This window comes from Capra hircus (assembly GCF_001704415.2).
Source record: "Capra hircus breed San Clemente chromosome X unlocalized genomic scaffold, ASM170441v1, whole genome shotgun sequence".
Lineage (NCBI taxonomy): Eukaryota > Metazoa > Chordata > Mammalia > Artiodactyla > Bovidae > Capra > Capra hircus.
Genome location: NW_017189517.1, coordinates 42,959,815 through 42,968,657, shown reverse-complemented (window position 1 = coordinate 42,968,657; position 8,843 = coordinate 42,959,815).

Genomic DNA, 8,843 nt, shown 5'->3' with positions numbered 1-8,843 from the left:
GTTATTGAATGAGAGAACATATGTAAGCGTTATGGTCACACAAAGGAACATTTGAGTTCAGGATTTCAGAGGCAGTTGCACTGTAGGATCATACTAGATGCATATTATATGCATTGGATTTGGTGGACATTTGGCTAAAATTGTGTAATGAAGTTCTTTGAAGAAAAAGATTTCAAGGATGGGAACTTCCCTGGTGGTCCAGTGGCTAAGACTCTGTTCTCCCAATACAGGAGGCTCAAATTCTGGTCAGAGAATTAGATCTCACATGTTCCAACTAAGGTCAAAGATCCCGCATGCCACAACTAAGACACAGTGCAGTGAAATAAATACACACTCTAAAAAAGAATTCAAGAAAGTCATGAAGATACATGACAAAGTCTGTTTGAGATAAAGATAATAAACCTATATCAAAAGCTTCAACAAATGTAGATAAGTTATTAGGAGCTGAGTATATGACAGTAATATGGCTATTTGTAGATCAATATAGCCTTATTAAATAAGCAGGGTGACAATATAAAGCCTTGACCTACTTATTTTCCTATTTGGAATCAGTCTGTTGTTCCATGTCCAGTTCTAACTGTTGCTTCCTGACCTGCATACAGGTTTCTCAAGAGGCAGGTCAGGTGGTCTGGTATTCCCATCTCTTTCAGAATTTTCCACAGTTTATTGTGATCCATACAGTCAAAGGCTTTGGCATAGTCAATAAAGCAGAAAGAGATGTTTTTCTGGAACTCTCTTGCTTTTTTGATGTTCCAGCAGATGTTGGCAATTTGAACTCTGGTTCCTCTGACTTTTCTAAAACCAGCTTGAACATCTGGAAGTTCACGGTTCACGTATTGTTGAAGCCTGGCTTGGAGAATTTTGAGCATTACTTTACTAGCGTGTGAGATGAGTGTAATTGTGCAGTACTTTGGGCATTCTTTGGCATTGCCTTTCTTTGGAATTGGAATGAAAACTGACCTTTTCCAGTCCCTTGGCCACTGCTGAGTTTTCCAAATTTGCTGGCATATTGAGTGCAGCACTTTCACAGCATCATCTTTCAGGATTTGAAATAGCTCAACTGGAATTTCATCACCTCCACTAGCTTTGTTTGTAGTGATGTTTTCTAAGGCCCACTTGACTTCCCATTCCAGAATGGCTAGCTCTAGGTGAGTGATCATACCATCGTGATTATCTTGGTTGTGAAGATCTTTTTTGTACAGTTCTGTGTATTCTTGCCACCTCTTCTTAATATCTTCTGCTTCTGTTAGTTCCATAACATTTCTGTCCTTTTTCGAGCCTATCTTTGCATGAAATGTTCCTTTGATATCAGACACAACTGAGCGACTGAACTGAACTGATAGCCTTATTATGGGCTTCCCTGGTGACTTAGTGGTAAAGAATCTGCTTGCCCAATGCAGAGACTCAGATTTGATCCCTGGGTTGGGAAGATAACGCTGGAGAAGGAAATTACAACCCATTCCAGTATTCTTGCCTGGGAAATTCCATTGACAAAGGAGCCTGGAGAGCTGCAGTCCATGGGGTCGCAAAAGTCAGACACAACTTAGCAACTTAACAATAACAGCATAGGCTTATTGTACAAACTTCAAAAGAGCATGAATTTACATGATGGTAAAAAAAAAAAAAAACTTGCTGATTTAGAAGTGTTACTATGAAAGACAGTATGACACTGGAGTTAAGAGTGTAAAATCTGAAACCAAATTGTCTATGTTCAAGTGATGGCTCCTTCCATAGTTGTGTAACACTGAAAAATTTACATATATTCTCTGTGCATGTTTCTTTAATTCTAAAATGCAAATAGCAATTTTATTTACTTTACAGTGTTGTTTTATTTGCTTATTTAATTGATTAATTAATGTAAAGTATGTTATATCTGTTAAGAACAGGTCCAACTACATTTGACAGAAAATCTAAAGAAACAAGAAAGAGATAGAGGTTTTTTGTTTTGTTTTTTTCTGACATGAGTGTATACCTGTTGTTATAAAATTCAGGTACTGGCTATAGCGACTCTATGTTGCCATCAGTGTCTTCCACCTCCATCTGTTTTGGGGGTCTACTAGTCTTTGGAAGTCAATCTAGTATTCATGTTTATAAGAAGGCTTCTGTTCTCCAAGTAAGTAAATGAAGTCGCTCAGTTGTGTCCGACTCTTTGCGACCCCATGAACTGTAGCCTACCAGGCTCCTCTGTTCATGGGATTTTCCAGGCAATAGTACTGGAGTGGATTGCCATTTCCTTCTCCAGAGGGTCTTCCTGACCCAGGGATCGAACCCAGGTCTCCCGAATTGTAGACAGACGCTTTACCATCTGAGCCACCAGGGAAGTTCTCTAAAACCTCTGCCAAAAAGGCAATGCAATCAAGAAGTGCATTTCTTTCCAGCCAAGAAGAAATGAGAAAAGCATGCAGAATAAAATAAAATAACAAACATGCATATCAATGGAATTCTTTCAATGTCTAAAGAGTGTTCCAAGGAGGTTCAACCCAAGTTTCTCATGTCTCATTGACCAGAATTCTGTCACAAAGTCACAAAGTCTTTTGAATAGCAACTTAGACAGAGTGAACATTTAGTAAAAGTCCTCTATCATTGCTGTTATTTTCAACTCTTGATTTTAAGGTTCATAGTTGTGTCCTCGAAGAAGTGTCTGCCTCTTTATAACATTATAGGAAAAAATGCCCATGGATAATCGTCTGATATGTTAAGGTAAAAAGACAGAACATTTCAGCGAATATATTTAAAACATAAAGATGTTTGTCAACCATAGAGCTAGGTTTCCAGAGAACACCGTGTAAAGATCAGAAAGAGAGGGGAGGATTGTGAAGTTTGATTAGAAAAAGGAATCACAGAGCATTGTAGAGAAACGTGTGGGAGCAGATAAGCAACTGGAATGCCTTATATCTTAGACTGTATATTAGTTTCCTATTGCTATATAACAAAATATCACAATTTTATTAAAGCCGCACAAGTGTGTGTGTGTGTGTGTGTGTGTGTGTGTGTGTGTGTGTGTGTTTTGTTTTTTCTTCTTCTTCTTTAATGTCACAATTTTACAGGTCAGAAGTCCGGGTATGACATGGGTGAATAAATTGTCCAGAGTCTCATTAGATTGAAATCAAGGTGTCATCTGGGACTAGAGATTCAATCCTGGCTTAGAGCCTTAACCCAAGAACACTGGTTGGCAGAACTCAGTTTCTTTCAACTGTAGAAGAGAAACTCTTGTTTTTCTTCTAGCTCTCAGCATGAACAACTGGTTTCTAGATGACACCCACAGTACCTTGTCATAGGGCTCCCAGAAGCAGATAACAGCATCAATGCTTACTTTATTCCCAGAAAACCAGAGTGTGCCCTCCTCTGTTACCAGATAGAGAATATTCTTTGCTTTTAATGGGCTGATGAAGCAAGGTTAGTCCCATCTGGATAATCACCTTATCCTAAGGTCAATTGGTAGTAGTAGTGAAAGTCATTCAGTCATGTCCGACTCTTTGCGACCCCATGAACTATACAGTCCATGGAATTCTCCAGGACAGAATACTGTAGTTCCATTCTCTAGGGGATCTTCCCAACCCAGGGACTGAACCCAAGTCTCCCACATTGCAGGAAGATTCTTTACCAATTGACCTACCAGAAAAGCCCAAGGTCAATTGGTATAGGATCTTAATTACACGCACAAAAATCCCTTTACAACAGTACCTAGATTGGTGTTTTACTAAATAAGAGGGCAAAGGTGTATGTAGACCTATTGACAGGTATTTTGGGGGGGCCATCTTAGAATTCTGCCTACCATAGAAGCTGACCAAGGAAAATAGAATGTGTAGCATGATGTATTTTTCTGGTAGGATCACCAAGAAAGTTGAGTAGCCTTTTCCTTAAACTGGACTTGGCATTTGTGATTTTTCAGGATGTATTTGTGGCCTGAACTGATTTTTGTATCTTCTTGCAAAGTGAGTTACTTACTAAAGTATTCACTAAAACAAACAAACAAACAAACAAACAAAAAAACACTTTGGAACCTATTGCAAGTTTCTGACCTTTGAAAACAGTAAGTACATAGTATTGTGGTCTAATATTTGTTAACAATCTTTACACTTGCACTCTGCCATGAAAATTAGTAACCAAGAAATCTGTTTTTAAATACTCAAAAAAAGTAAAATTGCATAAGAATATAGTAAATATTTTCATTGCCAAAATGCTTAAAAAGTGATTTTATGCACTGTAGAAATTTATATTAAATTATTTTTGTTAATTTGGCAAGAGGAATAACTTGCTCTTATTGCCAATAATTTGTAGTTATTATCTGTAAGAAGCCTCTTCTTACCATTCTTCATTAAATGTTTGTGAATGTTCATGTTTTTTTTTTCTTTTCTTTTTTTTTTTTTATTTTAGAACAGCTTTAGATTTGCAGAAAAATTGTAAAGATAATACAGAGTCCCCATATATTCTGTACCCAGTCTTCCCTTCCTTGATAATTTTTTTTTTAAATCTTTAATTCTTACATGCGTTCCCAAACATGAACCCCCCTCCCACCTCCCTTCCCACAACATCTCTCTGGGTCATCCCCATGCACCAGCCCCAAGCAAGCTGCACCCTACGTCAGACATGGACTGGCGATTCAATTCTTACATGACAGTATACATGTTAGAATTCCCATTCTCCCAAATCATCCCACCCTCTCCCTCTCCCTCTGAGTCCAAAAGTCTGGTATACACAGCTGTGTCTTTTTTCCTGTCTTGCATACAGGGTCGTCATTGCCATCTTCCTAAATTCCATATATATGTGTTAGTATACTGTATTGGTGTTTTTCTTTCTGGCTTACTTCACTCTGTATAATTGGCTCCAGTTTCACCCATCTCATCAGAACTGATTCAAATGAATTCTTTTTAACGGCTGAGTAATACTCCATTGTGTATATGTACCACAGCTTTCTTATCCATTCATCTGCTGATGGACATCTAGGTTGTTTCCATGTCCTGGCTATTATAAACAGTGCTGCGATGAACATTGGGGTACATGTGTCTCTTTCAATTCTGGTTTCCTCGGTGTGTATGCCCAGAAGTGGGATTGCTACAAAGCCACAGTCATCAAGACAGTATGGTACTGGCACAAAGACAGACATATAGATCAATGGAACAAAATAGAATGCCCAGAGATAAATCCACACACATATGGACACCTTATCTTTGACAAAGGAGGCAAGAATATACAATGGAGTAAAGACAATCTCTTTAACAAGTGGTGCTGGGAAAACTGGTCAACCACTTGTAAAAGAATGAAACTAGATCACTTTCTATCACCGTACACAAAAATAAACTCAAAATGGATTAAAGATCTAAATGTAAGATCAGAAACTATAAAACTCCTGGAGGAGAACATAGGCAAAACACTCTCAGACATAAATCACAGCAGGATCCTCTATGATCCACCTCCCAGAATTCTGGAAATAAAAGCAAAAATAAACAAATGGGATCTAATTAAAATTAAAAGCTTCTGTACAACAAAGGAAAATATAAGCAAGGTGAAAAGACAGCCTTCTGAATGGGAGAAAATAATAGCAAATGAAACAACTGACAAACAACTAATCTCAAAAATATACAAGCAACTTCTGCAGCTCAATTCCAGAAAAATAAACGACCCAATCAAAAAATGGGCCAAAGAACTAAATAGACATTTCTCCAAAGAAGACACACGGATGGCTAACAAACACACGAAAAGATGCTCAACATCACTCATTATTAGAGAAATGCAAATCAAAACCACAATGAGGTACCACGTCACACCAGTCAGAATGGCTGCGATCCAAAAATCTGCAAGCAATAAATGCTGGAGAGGGTGTGGAGGAAAGGGAACCCTCCTACACTGTTGGTGGGAATGCAAACTAGTACAGCCACTATGGGGAACAGTGTGGAGATTCCTTAAAAAATTGCAAATAGAACTACCTTATGACCCAGCAATCCCACTTCTGGGCATACACACCGAGGAATGTTCATGTTTGAAATGAAGTGAAGTGAAGTCGCTCAGTCGTATCCGACTCTTTGCGACCCCATGGACTGTAGCCTACCAGGCTCCTCTGTCCATGGGATTTTCCAGGCAATAGTCCTGGAGTGGATTGCTATTTCCTTCTCCAGGGGATCTTCCCAACCCAGGGATCGAACCCGGGTATCCCACATTGTAGACAGATGCTTTACCATCTGAGCCACCTAAATCTCTGTATATACAATTTGCTCTCAATTATGTTAGTGCATTTTGTTATGTGGGCCTACCTCGTAGCTCAGTCGGTAAAAAGACTAAAAATAACCATCAGCTAGAAATAAACCTTGTTAACATTTTGGTGTATTTTCTTAAAATCTTTTTAACATAACACAATTTAGGTAGTATTTGTCCTTATTTTTAATGTACTCTTCTTTAATGCACTTTTATGTTTTCTGCATTAAGAATGTACACCTTTTTAATTTCATTTTTTAATTAATTTAATTGGAGGATAATTGCTTTACAATATTCTGATGGTTTTCGCCACTCATCAACATGAATCGGCCACAGGTATACATGTGTCACCCCCATCCTGAACCCCCGTCTCAGCTCCCTTCCCACAGTATCCTTCTGGGTTGTCCTAAAGCACCACTTCGGGTGCCCTGCTTCATGTATTGAACTTCCACTGATCATCAATTTTACATATGGTAATGTACATGTTTCAATGCTAAGAATGTACTACTTTTATAATATTAATGCATTTCAAAATAATTTGTACATAAGTGTGTGTGTGCATATGTTATATAATCAGCATATTTAATGTAAATAGCAGAAAATGAAATATAACTTCAAAATGAAGGAGATAAAAATAAAACAAAATTTAGAACAAAACAAACTGAAATTCTAACAGTCATTATCTTTATGGGTCAAGGCTGGGTGATTTATTTTCTTTCTATTATCTGTATATTCCAAATTTTCCATATTAATCAGGGTACTAAATTTAGATTATAAGAACAAATATACCCTTATGTTAAAGAAAAAGTAATTTAGAAATTATTATCCTGAAATTGAATTTTAAAATGCATTCAAGTGAAAGTTGTCAAAATTAAAATTTTTCTTACAGAAATATTAGAGTGGCTAATATTTTATGCTTCTTATACCCTTACTCTGTACATCTGAATTTTTAATTAATTTATATAAACAATATAGCTTCATACATTTTTGGTGCTTCTTTCATTACTTATAAATGAAGGTTTTCCTGAAATTGCTTAGTAACATCAGAGAAGGAAAAGATGGACTGCATTATCTTTCCATATATAGCACATATTCCTAATTTATTGTGAGCGAGATGGACAAATAACCCATCGTTGTTTTTACCTGTCAACCAACTGATTTTTTTTTCTTTTTTATAAACATGAAAAAACTGTTAAATGACAGTTCAGGAGTTTAATCCATATGAGTTTCTTTTTTCCCATCATTCTTTTTTTTAAATTTATTATTATTATTTTACCTTACAATATTGTATTGGTTTTGCCACACATCAATATGAATCTGCCACGGGTGTACATGTGTTCCCAATCCCGAACCCCCCTCCCACCTCCCTACCCTATAGATTACATATCATTGAGTTCAATATCATTGGGCTTCCCCAGGTGGCTCAGACGGTAAATGAATCTGCCTGCAATGCAGGAGATTCAGGTTCGATCCCTGGTCAGAAAAATTCCTGGAGATAGGAATGGCAACCCACTTCACTATTCTTGCCTGGAGAATTCCATGGACAGAGGAGCATAGTGGGCTACAGTCCATGGGGCTGCAAAGAGTCAGACACAATTGATCGATCCAGCAAGCAAGTAAGCAAGTTATCACTAAGCTACCTGGGCTTATGCAATGATGTATAAGTACTAGTTCTTGTATAAGTACTTCAATTGTGAAGACAAGTTGAAGCTATTAATGATTGAAAAAATAGCCCACAGATTTCTTAAAAATTTAACAATCTCATGAGCTCATATTAATGGGCCAACTCCAGAACACTGCTCCTTGTGAGAACTTATCTTTGTGACTCAGTAATGCTCTTAATTCATTTAATGCTTTTTTCTAAGCAGAGAAATTTTAAGCATAGTGTTTTACTTGTTATAATTCCTTTCTCAAGAAAGATCATATTTAGGTTGAAAATATATATATTGCTTTTGATTTTTTAATTTTGAAAAGATTTGGGAAAACTGACACCATATGCGAAAGATGAGATTATTGTTTCTGCTAGCTAGTAGGTGGTGACATCCAGAAAGAACAAGTGTTTGAGTCTTACCGATAATTGATAACTTAGAAACAGGAAAGGATATTTCAGTATAGAGATAAGCCTAGGCAAATCTGATTGAAATTTGGAAGCAATGAATCTAGCTGCTTTGAAACTAAAAATAAAAATTATTGAATGGCATTTCTGGAGATTGAATGGCATTACTTGCAGATGGGAAATAGAGAACTATTCTTACAATGAAAAAAGCTGGGCCAACACCAAGTTTACAACTTTTCTTCAACCCATTATATTAAGAGTACTGACATCTCAAGACAATCAAATAGTCCAGAATTTAGGGAGAGACAGACACTTTCTAGGGGAGATGGAGCCCAAGCACTGGATTATCAGGGAAAGATGCAATGGATTGGCACATTATTTAAGAATTCATTGAGGGATATTAGCAAATTGGGGGGGGGCAGTAAATGTTGGCTTCCCTGGTGGCTCAGATGGTAAAGAATTCACCTAAAATGCAGGAGACCTGGGTTTGATCCCTGGGTCAGGAAGATTCCCTGGAGAAGGAAATAGTTACCTACTCCAGTATTCTTGCCTGGCGAGTTCCATGGACAGTGGAATCTGGAGGACTATAGTCCAT